This window comes from Eschrichtius robustus, chromosome 1, assembly GCF_028021215.1.
Source record: "Eschrichtius robustus isolate mEscRob2 chromosome 1, mEscRob2.pri, whole genome shotgun sequence".
Classification (NCBI taxonomy): Eukaryota; Metazoa; Chordata; class Mammalia; order Artiodactyla; family Eschrichtiidae; genus Eschrichtius; species Eschrichtius robustus.
Genome location: NC_090824.1, coordinates 133640440 through 133658406, shown reverse-complemented (window position 1 = coordinate 133658406; position 17967 = coordinate 133640440). Strand labels below are relative to the sequence as shown.

At 36.0% G+C, this 17967-nt stretch overlaps 1 protein-coding gene across 4 annotated transcripts in view; it reads right to left on the bottom strand.

Annotated features, from left to right (window-relative positions):
- The window catches only part of NEO1 (neogenin 1), a 249018-nt gene that overhangs the window by 208214 nt on the left and 22837 nt on the right, over positions 1 to 17967 (bottom strand). The window lies entirely within an intron of this gene.

The following is a 17967-nucleotide window of genomic DNA, read 5'->3' as shown; positions in this document are numbered from 1 at the left end:
ATGGATAAAGAAAATGTGGAATATACATACAATGTAACATTATTTGGTCATAAAAAAGGAAGAAATCCTGCCACTTGCAAGGACAAACTCCACGGCATTTATGCTAAGTGAATTAAGTCAGAAAGAAAAAAACAAATACTACTCTGTGATCTCACCTATATGTGGAATCTATTTTTTAAAAAAACTGAACTCATAGATACAGAAAACAGATTGGTGGTGGAGAGTAAGTGAAATGGATTGAAGGTGGTCAAAAGGTACAAACTTCCAGTTATTAGATAAAGAGGTCATGGGGGTGTAATCGACAGTTTAATGACTATAGTTATCAACACAGTATTACATATTTGAAAGCTGCTAAGAGAGTAGATCTTAAAAATCCTCATCACAAGAAAAAAATGTAACTATATGTTAACTAAACTTATTCTGGTAATCATTTTTTTTAAATTAATTAATTAATTTATTTATTTTTGGCTGTGTTGGTCTTCATTTCTGTGCAAGGGCTTTCTCTAGTTGTGGCGAGCGGGGGCCACTCTTCATCGCAATGCACGGGCCTCTCCCTGTCACGGCCTCTCTCGTTGCGGAGCACAGGCTCCAGACGCGCAGGCTCAGTAGTTGTGGCTCACGGGCCTAGTTGCTCCGCGGCATGTGGGATCTTCCCAGACCAGGGCTCGAACCCGTGTCCCCTGCATTGGCAGGCAGGTTCTCAACCACTGCGCCACCAGGGAAGCCCTGGTAATCATTTTGTAATACATACATACATCAAATACATTGTACACCTAAAACTTACACAATGTTATATGTCAATTACATCTCAAAGAAACAAACAGGTGTAGCAAGATAAGGGGTTTGAAAATATAGGACACTGTTGAATTACTCACCAATAAAAATAAAACTACCTTTTCTCTGTATTTTCTCAAACAGTTTACTCATTCTCCGAACTTCAACTATCAGCTGTAACAATGGTGCACAAATTTGAATCTCTTCATGTCAACTCAAGCTCAACAAGGTAAAACCTAACACTTCTCCCTCCTTATCTTTCCAAATCTTTTTAGAAAGAAACATCATTTATCTACTCCTGTAGTCTCAAAACATTATTACCTTCTATCTCACCCAACTCCATCCCAGATCCAATTAATTTACCAAATTAATGATCTCTTTCGAAGGTGCCCATCTTCTCCACTCCTAGCGCCTCTCCTTTATGTTGAGACCACTGCCTCTTGACTTATCTTTGTCTCTTGACACTCCAGCCTCACATTCCATGCAGTATATATCGCAAGCCTTTTCGCTGTTTTATGGCCTGAGCCCATTCTATTAAGATGCCCCTGCCTCCTATTTGACTGAGAAAACACAATCTGCTTTATATAAACTGGATTTTCCTTTATATCAGTACTTCAAATTTTCTTTATTTTCATCTTTTCTCTTTACATTCTGTCACAAACATCACGTTAAACCATTTGAAATTACAATCTTTTTAGGTAAAAAATTGGTCACGTATCAGCAATCTCACATGGTTTAACCCTAAAAGGGGCACAATTCCTCTGCTCCCTCCATTTGTCTCCTTGGTGTCATTTTCCCCCCATATTTTCATCTAGATCTTATTTCATCATTTGGAGCAACTCTCTTGCTCCCCTGCTCCTGTTCAATCTTTTCTTTTATACTGGATCTTTGCCCTGATCCACAAAAATGCCCCATTTGTCAAATGAAAAAAGAAATGTTTTCTTTATCTTTCCCTCATTCTTGCAAAAGCATTGAGATACTCTCTTCTCACTGTTTCCTTTCACTGTCAAACTTGTTAAAATAGCAGTCTGTACTCCTGCCTTCATCTTCCTCACTTCTCATTCCTTAACATTTTACAACTTGGCTTATGCACTCATCAGCTCTATTGAAACTTTTTCCAGGGCTACCAACACTCTCCATTTTGTCAAAAATCAAAGGCCTCTAACTTCTAAAGCCTTCAGGTGTTTCATGCTGACCACTCCCCCCTCCCTTGGGGCTCTCTCCTCTGTCACAGTGCACTTTCAAAATTCTTTCTTTTATCTCTACTTCCCTGCCACCTTCTATGATTCTCTAGATGAAAGTATTTCACAAAGATCGGTCCTCTTTTCTTTTTCTATACTCTTCTCCTTCGGAAATTATATGCAAATTTTCTGCCCTTGTGATAGTTGAAGGTGTTTTTACACAACTCTGGATTAATGCTTTGGAAGTATCAGTAGAAAGTTAGGACACTTGCTGTTCTTTGGACATCAGGATATAGAGAAATGACAAGGATTGTCCATGGGGAGCTAGGTTTCAGTTAGGAGAGGAGAACTATGAAAATTTCAGACTGGACTGGAGATTTGAACAAGAAATTTTACAATTTGTCAGGAAACACAGAAGACCACAAATAGCCAAAGCAATCTTAAGAAAGAAAAATGGAGCAGGAGGAATCAGGCTCCCTGACTTCAGACTGTACTACAAAGCTACAGTAATCAAGACAGTATGGTACTGGCACAAAAACAGAAATATAGATCAATGGAACAGGATAGAAAGCCCAGAGATAAACCCACACACATATCGTCACCTTACCTTTGACAAAGGAGGCAAGAATATACAATGGAGAAAAGACAGCCTCTTCAATAAGTGGTACTGGGAAAAATGGACAGTTACGTGTAAAAGAATGAAATTAGAACACACCCTAACACCATACACAAAAATAAATTCAAGATGGATTAAAGACCTACATGTAAGGCCAGACCTATAAAACTCTTAGAGGAAAACATAGGCAGGACACTCTATGACATAAATCACAGCAAGATCCTTTTTGACCCACCTCATAGAATAATAGAGATAAAAACAAAAATAAACAAATGGGACCTAATGAAACTTCAAAGCTTTTGCACAGCAAAGGAAACCATAAACAAGATGAGAAGACGACCCTCAGAATGGGAGAAAATATTTGTAAATGAAGCAACTGACAAAGAATTAATCTACAAAATATACAAGCAGCTCATGCAGCTCAATATCAAAAAAACAAACAACCCAATCCAAAAATGGTCAGAAGACCTAAATAGACATTTCTCCAAAGAAGACATACAGATGGCCAACAAATACATGAAAAGATGCTCAACATCACTAATCATTAAAGAAATGCAAATCAAAACCACAATAAGGCATCACCTCACACTGGTCAGAATGGCCATCATCAAAAAATCTACAAACAATAAATGCTGGAGAGGGTGTGGAGAAAAGGGAACCTTCCCACACTGTTGGTGGGAATGTAAATTGATACAGCCACTATGGAGGTTCCTTAAAAAACTAAAAATAGAATTACCATATGACCCAGCAATCCCACTACTGGGCATATACCCAGAGAAAACCGTAATTCAAAAAGACACATGCACCCCAATGTTCATTGCAGCACTATTTACAATAGCCAGGTCATGAAAGCAACCTAAATGCCCATCGACGGACGAATGGAAAAAGAAGAAGTGGTACATATATATAATGGAATATTCCTCATCCATAGAAAGGAACGAAATTGGGTCATTTGTAGAGATGTGGATGGATCTAGAGACTGTCATACAGAGTGAAGTATGTCAGAAAGAGAAAAACAAATATCGTGTCTTAATGCATATATGTGGAACCTAGAAACATGGTACAGATGAACCTGTTTGCAGGGCAGAAATAGAGACACAGATGTAGAGAAACAAACATATGGACACCAAAGGGGGAAAGTGGCGGGGCGGGGGGTGGTGGTGATGGTGGGATGAATTGGGAGATTGGGAATGACAGATATACACTAATATGTATAAAATAGATAACTAATAAGAACCTGCTGTATAAAAAATAAATAAAATAAAATTCAAGAAAAAAAAAAGATACATGTACCACAATGTTCACTGCAGCACTATTTACGATCGCCAGGACATGGAAGCAACCTAAATGTCCATCGACAGATGAATGGATAAAGAAGATGTGGCACATATATACAATGGAATATTACTCAGCTATAAAAAGGAATGAAATTGAGTTATCTGTAGTGAGGCAGATGGACCTCAAATCTGTCATACAGAGTGAAGTAAGTCAGAAAGAGAAAAACAAATACCGTATGCTAATGCATATATATGGAATTTTAAAAAGCGGTACTGATGAACCTAGTGGCAGGGCACGAAAAAAGACAAAGACACAGACACAGAGAATGGACTTGAGGGCACAGTGGGGAAGGGGAACCTGGGATGAAGTGAGAGAGTAGCACTGACATACATACGCTACTAAATGTAAAATGGATGGCTAGTGGGAAGCTGCTGCAGAGCACAGGGAGATCAGCTCGGTGCTTTGAGACGACCTAGAGGGACGCGATAGGGAGGGTGGGAGGGGAAATGGGGATATATGTATACATACAGTTGATTCACTTTGTTGTACAGTAGTAATTAACACAACATTGCAAAGCATTTATACTCCAATAAAGATGTGGAAAAAAAAGTTGTTACTATAATACTGAGATTTTGATTAAATGTAAGCCTACATAAGAACTCACATAAAATGTGTAAGCAAGAACAAATGAAAAAATGCACCTAGGTTGATTAAATTCCAAGCAAGACTTGCACACATCTATTCTGTGTAGTTTGTGTAAATTATACAGGAAAGTGTGGATTCCTATCACATCACACCAGGATATTGCGGTTTTAGTACTTACTTTAAGCTTAGGGTACTTAATTCCTAATTTTAACAGAGTGTATGTTTAAACGTTCTGTCTTCCCCACTAGACTATATGCTCCGTAAGGACAAGAACTATGTTTATCTTATTCAGTGCTCATCCCCAGAACCTAGAATAGTACCTAGAACACAGTACACATAAAATAAATTTGTTAAACATCCCATAGTTTTGTGTTTTGCAGGTTGTATTTGTTTTCTAGCTGTCCTGAAATAGAGTGTTCTTTGTATCTGGATTCCTTTTTCGTTTTGTGAATCTTGGCAAAACACCTGTCACAAATTAAGCATGGCTTAACTTTATTTTTTGAGTCTAGACTTTTATCTATACATACCAAGATATGGAAATTAAATTTCTGCTTTTTGCACTACCTCAAAGACCTGAAAACATAGTCTATAGTGGGAGGAAGCAATAATTGTTGTCCTGTTACTTTGTTAAAGGGAACTGAATGAAACTGAACATACATTGAGAAAGCGAATTTTAAAATGTTGGTACACAAATACAAAATCAGATTTTTTCAAAACTGTCACTGGAAAACCATGTTTCACAAGGGAGTGCCAGATGTCAAAAAACGCCATTTTTCTTGAGCACACATAATTTCCTAAACACCAATCTGAAAGTTCCTTAGCCGGTTAAACTTGGTTCAAAGCTTTTGACAAGTTTATATTCTGAAAAGGCCCAATTTACTATAAATACAAGGTGATTATATAATTTATTATCCAAACCAGGACATTTCTTGAGAGAGGGAACACTAAAAATAATTATACCAGCAACAACAAGTAAAAACTGTCCTAAGCAAACCATGACTTATGTTAACTACATATATGTAACCTTGCTAAAATACACCTAAAATCAGATTACTGACTACTATTTTGGGAGTCTTCTCTACTTTTACACCAAAGGAAACTGTTTCACTAACCTTGTAGATCAAGATGTCTACCTGACACAAATGACATAAGTATTTCCTACGAAAAATTTAAAGCACATATTTTCAAGAACAATTTCATTAAAGGTATATCGTGTAAATTACTCGATAAAATCAGTAGAGAATAATATTATGGAAATTGTGAATCACAGGTCACACCATTAGCATGATCAGAATTAATTTCTCACTGATATTTTTTCACAGTCGGCACTTAAAAGTTTTAATTTCTATATCAAAACTATCTCTGTAAGTGTGTACACTTACAAAATATACTCACAGTCATTTGAAAAACTAAACTTTTAAGAATGGTACACTCCAGTCCTTAAAATTTCTTAAACAATGTATATACATATTCATATATTAACCTGTATTTATATGTATTTATATATAAAATATAAATATATATACACACAAACATTTCTCAAGTATCCATTAGAGAGAAAAGTTTATACATTCTTTCTAGAAAGCAATTTGGCAATGCCTATGAAGAGTCAATATGTCAAACTCTAGTTCCAGAAATAAATCTTAAGTAAATTGTCAGGAAAAAAATTATAAAAAAGGCATTTATCACACTTAAATGTTCAACATTAGAATACTGTTTATGTAAAATTATGGCATACAATGAAATTAGGAAGCCATACTGGGTCCAGGTATAAAATGACATTTGTAATATTATCCCAAACTTTGTTTTAAATACACACACGCACTTATATGCATTTAAAACATATACAAGCATATATGCAAAAAAAGAAAACTAGAAAAAAAAAAAGCCAAAATGTTAACCATAATCATCTGAATTGTGAGGTAAGTGATTTGGGTTCTCTTAATCAATTTCTATAGTTTCTAATAATATTTTCTTAGCTTTCTCCAATAAATACACTGCTATGCTGATTATGAAAGTTTTTATATTTCACATTTAGTTTCAGAATTGAATTTTACCAAATATTTAAAGAAGAAATAACATTTTACACAATCTCTTCTAAAAAATAGAAAAGGAAGGAACATGGCACAACTAATTTTATGAGGCCAGCACTACCCTGATATTAAAACCAGACAAAGACAGAACAAGAAAACTACAGATCAAAATTCCGCTTTAATATAGATGAAATAATTTAAGGAAATATTAGCAAATAAAATCCATCAATATATTAAAAGAATACTAAGTCATGACCAAGTGGGAGTTTATCCCAGGAATGTAAGATTACTTTTATAAGCAGAAATTAATCAATGTAATCTACCAGAGTAACAGACTAAAAAGGAAAACTGCATGATCCTACCAAAAGATGCAGAAAAGTCCTTGACAAAATTCAGCTCCTATTCATGATAAAAACTGTCCGCAAACTAGGAACAGAAACTTCTTAACTTGATAAATGGCATCCACAAAAACTCTAAAGCTAACATCATATTTAATGGTGAAAGACTGAATTGCTCTCCTCCTAAGATCAGGAACAAGTCAAAGATGTCGACACTTACCATCACTATATCGCACTTTACTGGAAATCCTAGCCGGTGTAATATGGCAAGAAAAATTAATAAAAGGCATACAGATCAGAAATAAAGAAATAAGGGTGTCACTAGTTGCAGACCGTATTTGAAAATCACAAGGGATCTACAAAAAAGCTTCTAGAACTATTAAGTGAGTTAAATAAGCAAGGTCAAAGGACACAAGGTTAACATACAAAAAATCAATTATATTTCTATATACTGGCAATCAACAATTAGAAATTAAAATTAGAAAACAAAACCATTCACAATAGCTCTAAAAACATGAAATATTTAAGTATCTGAGAACTATAAAATACGGATGGAGGAAATCAAATGTCACCTTAATAAATGAAAAGACATTTTGTTCATGGACTGAAAGACTCACACCGTTAAAACGTCAATTCTTCCCAAATTGTTCTATGGATTTGATACAATTCCAATCATAATCCCAACCAGAATTTTTGTAGCTAAAGACAAGATGACTAAAATGTATGTGCAAAGGCAAACAAAGTAGAATAGATAAAGAATTTCAAAAATTAGGAACAAAGTTGGAGAATTCAAACTACCCTATTTTAAGACTCACTACAAAGCTACAATAATAATGAGGTATTAGCAGATGGACAGACATACAGATCACTGGAACCAAAGACAGAATCCAGAGATGGACTCACACAATTATGGTAACTGATTTCTGACATAGATGCAAATACAATTCAGTGGAGAAATGACAGTCTTTTCAACAAATAGGGCTGGATAAATAGAACATCCATATGCCACAAAAAGAAAAGAGGACAGAGAAACTTTATGTAAAAAATAACTCAAAATGAATCATAAACCTAAATATCAAATGTAAGCTATAAAATTCTAAAAGAAATCAGAGAAGAAAAAATTTTGTAAAATTGAATTAGACAAAGTGTTCTTATACATAACACTAAAAACATAATTCATAAAGGAAAATAAAATGATAATTCAAACCTCATCAAAGTTTAAATCTTTGGCTCTGTGAAAGACTGAGGGTATGAAAAGATAAACAAAAGACTGGGAGAAAATATTTGCAAACCATTAACAAAGAAAATTGTAAACAGGCTATATAAGAACTGAAAACTGAAAACTCAACCATCAGAAAACAACCTAATTTTTTTAAACAGGCAAAAGATTTAAATGGATATTTCACCAACAATGGCAAGTAAGCACAGGAAAAGACGCTCAACAACATTAGTCACTAGAGAAATGCACTTTTTTTTTTTTTTTAAAGAATCAATTTTATTTATTTATTTGTATTTGGCTGCGTCGGGTCTTCATTGCTGCGCACCGGCTTTCTCTAGTTGCGGTGAGCAGGGGTTACTCCTCGTTGCGGTGCGCAGGCTTCTCAGGCTCAGTAGTTGTGGTGCATGGGCCTAGCTGCTCTGCGGCATGCGGGATCCTCTTGGACCAGGGCTCGAACCCATGTCCCCTGAATTGGCAGGCGGACTCCTAACCACTGCACCACCAGGGAAGCCCGAGAAATGCAAATTTAAAATACAAGATACCCCTACATACCTATTAGAATGGCAAATAAACAAAACAAAACAAACAAAAACTGACAATAGCAAGTACTGGTAAGGATACCAAGCAATTAGAACTCTCATATACTGCTGGAGAGAATATAAAGAAGTACAGCCACTATGGAGAACAGGTTGGCAGTTTCTTATAAAGTTAAACACCTACTACATGGCCCAGCAATCTCACTCCGGGATATTTACCCTAGAGAAATGAAAACATGTTGACACAAAACCCGTACATAAATGTTAACAACAGTTTTATTCATAATCCCCACATACTGAAGACAATCCAGTCATCCTTCACCAAGTGAATGGTTAAAGGAATCCACCATACACTGATAAAACTCATAGAACTGTACATGCGTGCAAAGTTAATTTTATAATATATTAATTAAAATTTTTAACAGAATTAATTATCTTTACCCAACCCCCACACTTGCCCCAAACTTTCTCATCACCTATGTTTCCTACATCAGTAAATAACACCACTATCCATCCAGTTGCTCTGATGCTCTATGTAAGAGCATCTTTCACAGAGCTTATGAAAAGCTCTATGGTTCAGCTAAGTACTCAGTATATCTAGTTGACAATTCTGTATCCAATGCCTAGAATACAGCAGGTACTCCGATAGATATCTGTTATCTAAATGTGAAATCTGAAACTATTAAGGAAGAAGAGAATGTAGGAGACAAAGGGTCACTAACACAAAAATGCCCAAAGAGTAAAGTGAAATTTAAAAAAAAAAATGGATTTAACCACATGAAAATTAATTATTTCTGTTCAAAGGACACCACGGGCAAAGTAAACAAACAGATGACAGAGAAAAATGATTTGCAACGTCTAGAATCAACAAAAATGATATCAGGAATGTACAAAGAACTGCAAATTAAAGAAAAACTAGAAACCTGATACAAAAATGAATATAAAATGTAAATTAAAAAGTTACAGAAGCAGAGAGCTGAATGGTTGCAATCACTACAAGACTCATTAGTTATCAGGAATATAAAAAGAACTGCAAATCAACAAGACAGACCAGAAATCTGACATAAAAATTCATACAGGATGTAAATAGGAAAGTTAAGGAAGCAGACAGCTAAATGGCTGCAATCATCGCAAGACCCATTAGTAATCAGAAAAATGCAAATTCAACCAACACTGAAATAACACTATACCTGTGTCAAAATGGCAGGTTAGAAAGATTAAGTCCTATCAAATATTGGCAAGGATAGAGGAGATGGTAATTCACATGTATTGCTGGTGGGAGTATAAATGAAAACAAACATTCTGGAAAACAATCAGGCCATATTTAGTGAAATTAAATTATAAGTATGCTGTATGTATGCCTCCCTTGCTAGTTTATAAACTCCACAAGGACAGAAGACATTTGGGTTGTTATTCACGCCTTTCTCTTCTATACCTAATACAGCGCCCAGTATATAATAAATATTTATTTGTATTAATAATCTAATTTAGGGCCATTAAATACTGTTAATGTGTCTGCTTAAAAAAAAACTTTAAAATGCCTCTGGCTGTTTTTCAAAGTGAATAAACCGAATGCTTTATTTCTCTCTCCAAAAAACTGTCTTTGTCCTGTTATCTTTTTTTTTCAGAGTCAATGATTATTCATATTAAAAGTTTTAGAATAATTAACGACAAACTTTTCTTCTCAAAAAGCTCATCTCTTTCGAATTCAAGGGGAGTACATTCTCATAGTGATTGGAGTAACTATTTCAACTCAGTAATAAACAAATTTCATAAGCCAGGAAGAGTCCTATACAACGCAGTCAACAGAAATACATTAGTCAAAATTTCCCTGTTCTGTCATGTTTAAGTAACTTTTTCTCACTCAAAAAAAACTTACAGGAAGAAAATGTCATATCTAAAGAGGCTAAGTAGACTCTAAATCTAAACTCTCATCAAATATTTAGTGCTTGCTGTAATATTTCACCACCAGGTGGCAGATCCATACAACTTTCTAGAAATGCTCTTATCAGTCCTGAGAAGTTAGTCCAATTAGAAGGAATTTTAGGAAAAGTGAAATAATTTTAAGCATATTTGAACCTGAGCCAGTTAACCACAGGCTAGATGCGATTGCTCCTTAGAACATTACATATCTATTTAACTGTAAATCTGTCTCCAGGCCATGCAGAGCACACAATTATCTTTAAAGAAAGTAGAACACTAAAATACAATTTTAAAATGTGGTTAACCACAGTCCAGTCATTCAAAACCCTCAGAAGTGTAAGGAAGAGCTTTGAATCCAAAAGTAAGGAAAGCAAGAGACGAAAAGAAATTGTGAATTAAGACATGAGTAAAGAAGAAAGGACAAAGAGAAGAAACACCTACCAAACCAAGAAGCTATCAAAACCCAAGTTATAGCAACCCAAAAAAACAGTGACATTTCGGTGTTTTCAGAAAAATATTCTAATCAATAAACACTAATCTCAAGTGAATCAGTTAATTAAGAAATTGACTTTTCAAAAATTTTCATTAAAATGATTCTTATATTCTAAAAATGTATTAAATTTCAAGATGAAATATACTACCTTGGAATGACTCTTCAGTTATTTTAAGATGCTATTGGAAACACTTCTTGCAAATGCATCTTTTCAATCTAAGGAGAACATCCCTCACCTGCTCACCACCCTGGCTGTGGCAAACCCTCCCCTCCACCTCTCCTCCTCCAGCCCTAATCCAACTTCTCCTGCCTCTTCCTGGCCCATGTTTGCAGAAGCAGCAGCCATGGCTCCCGACACTCAGAAAGAGACCCCTGGCCACTGCAAATACCAGGCAATAGCTCAGCTTCCTCACTAATATTTCCTTCCTGGTATCCTTCAAATCTACTTCAGCCACAATTAGAAATCAATACCCAAGCTGCCTCATGAACCAGGGCTGATCTGAGTTTTGTGGGGTTTGAAGAATATATAATTTGGGGGCCTTTTGTAAGAAAAAGAATAGGGAAAAAGTCTCACTTTTGCAGATTGTACAGAAATATATAAGTACTGAACACATTGCTAGAGCCTCTCCCAGACCCTAAAGGGGGTCCCTGCAAATGAGGGGATGCAGAACTCATCAACTTACGGGTGAATCGTCCTGCCATGAACACATGCTAAGGAAAAACAAGCCTCTTTTTAAATACAACAACTGGTACATCAATTCCAGCCAGTAAAAGGAAAAATACTGCCTAGAGAGTTACCGTGTTCTTAGTTACTTTAGAACAAAATGGCTAAAATTAAGGACAGAGCCCAAGAGTCTAATGATGACATGAGAACAAAGCATGAGGAAGAAAAATTGTTAGTAGAACCAAGGAGGGGAACGTAGGGAACAGTTTTCCCCACTGGGCTCTTATTTACATAACCCAGCTTCAGAAAGCTCTCACTTTTCTTCCCTGACAGAAACACTCAAATAGAGAAAAAACAATTCTCAAACAACTTTGCTTTGGGAAATTTTTCTTTCAACTTTGCACCATACACCCCATCATTCTATAGTCCACAGTCCCTAACACTATCAGAAGAAAGTTGCCAAACCTCTCATTCCTTCCTCAAATACAAACTGTTCTGATATACACAAAGGTCTCAGCAGCTTATCTAAGTGAACAAGAACACAAGTTCTCATTTCCTAATAACTTCCTGAATATTTTATTATCGTTTCCTCCCAGGAAATTTATTCACTCTATGTAGCTCCAACACTAACAGTCCATTTTTGAAGGGAAACTATTCAAATATACCAGAAGATCATACAAAAGATTACCTCCACTACTAGGTTATTGTTTGACATATGTCTGAGTAAAAAAGATATGACTTGAAAATACATATGAATTTCATAACAAACACACAGAAAACAAAGGGAGACAATTATTTAAATCAGAATATATTTTCACAAACCAATTTAAAAAATGCAAAAAAATTAAAACTGTATATTCATACTGATTGACTAGTACACTTAAAATATACATCTACATTTCAACTATATCTACATTTCAATTATACCTCAGTAAAAAATTAAAATTAAAAAAAAAAGATCAAGAGTAAGATTGGGTAATTTCATCCACTAACAAGAAAAATTATTGGCATTCTTTACTAACTCTAGTTTCAGGGAAAATGCTTCCTAGAAATTACCTTGTTTTAACACCAGAATATTTTTAATACACAATTTGTATTCCTAGGGTCACAATTTGGGGCCTACTGTATGGCATAACAGCATATAATACATGCCAAACTTCACAGCAAAACCTCTGCTCTTTGGAGCAAAGGATTTGGGGCAGTAAATAACTAGTAACAGTAAGACTCCAATAATGGGCATTCTCTTCACCATATACATTCTTGAACAATTTAAAAAGAACTTCTTTACTTTCTCATTGGAACAGAAGAAGTAGGTATGACTAAATAAAGAGGATGGAATGAGTGCACACTAAAGAGTTAAAGAGCAATGGTAAATGGGAGTGTTTCCTTAATTTCTCTTTCAGATTTTTCATCATTAGTGTATAGGAATGCAAGAGATTTCTGTGCATTAATTTTGTATCCTGCAGCTTTACCAAATACATTGATTAGCTCTAGTAGTTTTCTGGTGGCATCTTTAGGATTCTCTATAGTATCATGTCATCCGCAAACAGTGACAGTCTTACTTCTTTTCCAATTTGTATTCCTTTTATCTCTTTTTCTTCTCTGATTGCTGTGGCTAAAACTTCCAAAACTATGTTGAATAACAGTGGTGAGAGTGGGCACCCTTCTATTGTTCCTGATCTTAGAGGAGGCAAAAGACCTGTATGCGGAAAACTATAAAACACTGATGAAAGAAATTAAAGATGATACAAACAGATGGAGAGATATACCATGTTCTTGGATTGGAAGAATCAATATTGTGAAAATGACTATACTACCCAAAGCAATCTACAGATTCAATGCAATCCCTATCAAATTACCAATGGCATTTTTTTTACAGAACTAGAACAAACAAATCTTAAAATTTGTATGGAGACACAAAAGACCCCGAATAGCCCAAGCAGTCTTGAGAGAAAAAAACGGAGCTGGAGGAATCAGACTCCTTGACTTCAGACTATACTACAAAGCTACAGTAATCAAGACAATATGGTACTGGCACAAAAACAGAAATATACATCAATGGAACAGGATAGAAAGCCCAGAGATAAACCCACGCACCTATGGTCAACTAATCTATGACAAAGGAGGCAAGGATATACAATGGAGAAAAGATGGTCTCTACAATAAGTAGTGCTGGGAAAACTGGACAACTACATGTAAGAGAATGAAATTAGAACACCTCCTAACACCATACCCAAAAATAAACTCAAAATGGATTAGAGACCTAAATGTAAGACTGGACACTATAAAACTCTTAGAGGAAAACATAGGAAGAACACTCTTTGACACAAATCACAGCAAGATCTTTTTTGATCCACCTCCTAGAGTAATGGAAATAAAAACAAAAATAAACAAATGGGGCCTAATGAAACTTAAAGCCTTTAGCAAAGCAAAGGAAACTACAAACAAGACGAAAAGACAACCCTCAGAATGGGAGAAAATATTTGCAAATGAATCAACGGACAAAGGATTAATCTCCAAAATATATAAACAGCTCATACAGCTCAATATTGAAAAAAAAAAAACCCAATCAAAAAAATGGGCAGAAGACCTAAGTAGACATTTCACCAAAGAAGACATACAGATAGCCAAGAAGCACATGAAAAGCTGCTCAACATCACTAATTATTAGAGATATGCGAATCAAAACTACCGTGAGGTATCACCTCACACCAGTTAGAATGGGCATCATCAGAAAATCTACAAACAACAAATGCTGGAGAGGGTGTGGATAAACGGGAACCCTCTTGCATTGTTGGTGGGAATGTAAATTGATACAGCCACTATGGAGAACAGTATGGAGGTTCCTTAAGAAACTAAAAATAGAACTACCATACGACCCAGCAATCCCACCTCTGGGCATATACCCTGAGAAAACCATAATTCAAAAAGAGTCATGTACCACAATGTTCATTGCAGCTCTATTTACAATAGCCAGGACATGGAATCAACCTAAGTGTCCATCAACAGATGAATGGGTAAAGAAGATGTGGCACACATATACAATGGAATATTACTCAGCCATAAAAAGAAACGAAATTGAGTTATTTGTAGTGAGGTGGATGGACCTAGAGTCTGTCATACAGAGTGAAGTAAGTCAGAAAGAGAAAAACAAATATCATATATTAACGCATATATGTGGAACCTAGAAAAATGGTACAGATGAACTGGTCTGCAGGGCAGAAATAGAGGCACAGATGTAGAGAACAAACGTATGGACACCAAGGGGGGAAAGTGGTGGTGGGGGTGGTGGTGGAATGAACTGGGAGATTGGGATTGACATATATACACTAATATGTATAAAATGGATAACTAATAAGAACCTGCTGTATAAAAAAATAAAGTAAAATTCAAAAAAAAAAAAAAAAAAAGAGTTAAAAAGCCAGCATTCCAGGAGGGAACACTACACTGTTTAGTATACTGTAGTATAGCCAGCTGGTTAACAGCCTTGCCTAAATTAAATTCCTGCTTGTCACTTACTAGTTATATAACCACAGAGTAAATGACTTGTTACACGCGATGCACTTTTTTAAAGTCTCTGGCATAGAGAGCTTTCCACAATGAGAAAACTGAGGCACAGAGAGGTTAACCAACTTGCCTAAAGTTCCCAAAACCTTGGGAACACCCAGCACTGGTAGTGAGATTTACAGAAAGACAAGGAAAATATAGCCAACTGTATCTTACACAGTAGAAACATAGGGCATCTCCTGTACCTGTATAACCAACAACTGCTCATGCCACACCCTACTCCACAGCGTCCCTAAAACCTTTTAAGAATCTTTTACTGTGTGCTGGACTTCTTACTAAGCAGCAAGGTAGGAAGCACTGCCATTATCTAAATTACACAGAACCCTCTGTGGAATGAGAAGAGGGGAGTGAGGCCAGCCCAATCACCTACACTGCTGCTCTTCAATCATCCTCGAAGGACATCATCATGAAAAACTGCAACAAATTTCAACAGACAAAATCTATAGAACACTGGAACAGCCACTATTTTTAATACAGCAACACAACTGAAAACAGTATACCACAGAAATCATTCTAAGATATCAATATCATTCTCCCTCTCCTAAGGAATTCTCTAACTTATTTGAGCAGAGAATACTTTTTTTTTCCACAATAAAACTAATAACTTCTTGACTAGAGGAACAATGTTCCAAGAAACACCAATTTTTGGTAAACAGCCTAGACTCAACCCATTCCTCCAATTCATAGCATACCCCATTGCCAAATCAAGCACCCATCCCTATCTTGTGCCACTTCACATTAACACTCCAAACCTCAAAGTAAATTACTTTCTGTGCCCATATCACAAACGCTTTCTTACTCATAGGTGTTTGCTCATTATATTTCCTGCCCCCCTTCCCATCTCCATATACTCTACTCAGCCAGGGCCAACAGCCTGTGTTCCGATGCAGGGACCATGTACTCAGGCCCTTCACCATCCAGCTCAAATTCTACCATTCCTATAAAGTTTACCCTGAGTTACTCTGTCTGGAAGTAACGTCTCCATTTTTAGAACTCTTAAAGCACTCTGCACCCCTTTTACACATCATCACTTGCTACACAGCATTTTGATTATTTTTATGTATGATATGCCCTTTAACTCTTATTTCTCCCATCTCTCAATACCTAGCACAGTGCCTCACACACATTAGCTACTCAATAAATGCTTGTTGAATGAATAAATGAGTCTGAGAATCTATTTCCCATTGGAGAATCATAATTAGTTTTTAGTAAACAGAGTTAAATAGACTGGACTTCTCCCTCAGAGAACACAAACTATTTGAAGTTGCCAAGAGCTACATCTTAAATCAGAGAAAGTCACTGAGCTATAGAGCAGAATTTCATTCACACAAGCTTCCTTGTACTTACTTGTTTATGTGTTCTTCTCTGTGAAACAGGCGTTTATACTGCCAAAATTGAGGAGGGTGGAGAACATAACTAGTTTAATTTGTGTTTAAAAAAACGCAGCCAATTAAAATGTAGTTATGACAGCCTGAAAATGTGGCTCAAAAATTGCTATGTTATTATAAGATACCACCTATCCTACAGAATTTTCCTCTTCATCATAGATGTTTTGGAACTTTTTCTGATAACTCAGGTCTTTCCCAGATAGTGCCTCACCTCCTCCTCAGGGGAAGAGGGAACTAGGACCTAAGAAAACATAGTCACCTTATAAACCAAAACATGATCCTTCTAAATCCTAGGAGATAAACAGCAATGACTTGGGAAGAGAAGAAGAAAGGAAGAGTTAAGGAGATGAACAAAGCAGTGGCAAAATAAAAGTAAGAGAAGTCAGGCTTGCTTCTGAAGGAAAAAATCAGGTATCAAAAGGAAGAAACAGCTTCAGTATTTGAAGAGGTTGGGGGGTGGGGGGAAGTGTTGAGATCAGGAAGAATCAGAAACACAAAATTGGACAGAATGAAGTTACTTACCCTTTGCACAGTACAAGATCTCAGGCCTTCTCCAACTGCCATAGCCCTCAAGAGGCCCCCTTATGTTTATTGTCAGTGCCTTCTATTTATCCATCGACCAATACTTACTGAAAATCCACTATGTACGTGGCACTGTTCTAGACATTGGGAAAATAGTAATGAGCATTCATCTGGCACAAAGAACAAGATATATGCTATTGTTATTTAACTTTTTCAGGTCCTTTAACCCTCAATCAGACTATAAACCTTTTGAAGGCAATCTATTTCAACTAGATTACAAACACCTTGAGAGTAAGGTAAATATTATGTACTAAATGTCATTATCTTCATAGCTTCTTATATCTAGATATGCCACAGGATCTATTCATACCCCCATGTTGCTACCGATAAAAAGGAAAATATTCATCATGACTATCTGCAGGTGAAGTTATGCCATCACAAACCAAAAGCAGCCAAAAGGGAGACCAGAACTGTACCTAAGTTCCTGGTTCTCTGTACTTCTGATAAATTCACTGGAATCAATATTTCACCATTTCCCTCCCAGATTTCTACACTCTCTTTCCACACTCAACTACTCCCCAAACAGTGAAAATATGAGAAATCCATTTTATACGTGGCGAACTTTTTGCTAAATTTAGTAATAAAGGAAAGTCAGAGAGAAAATAAGCTACAAGAGAAAGTGTCATAGTGCCAGTCACAGCTCAAGTAATGGTGGATCTAATCAAGTGGACCAGAGAGAAAGGAAAGGGTGACGCAGATGGTCCTGAAGGTCCCCTTCCAGTGGAAAAAAA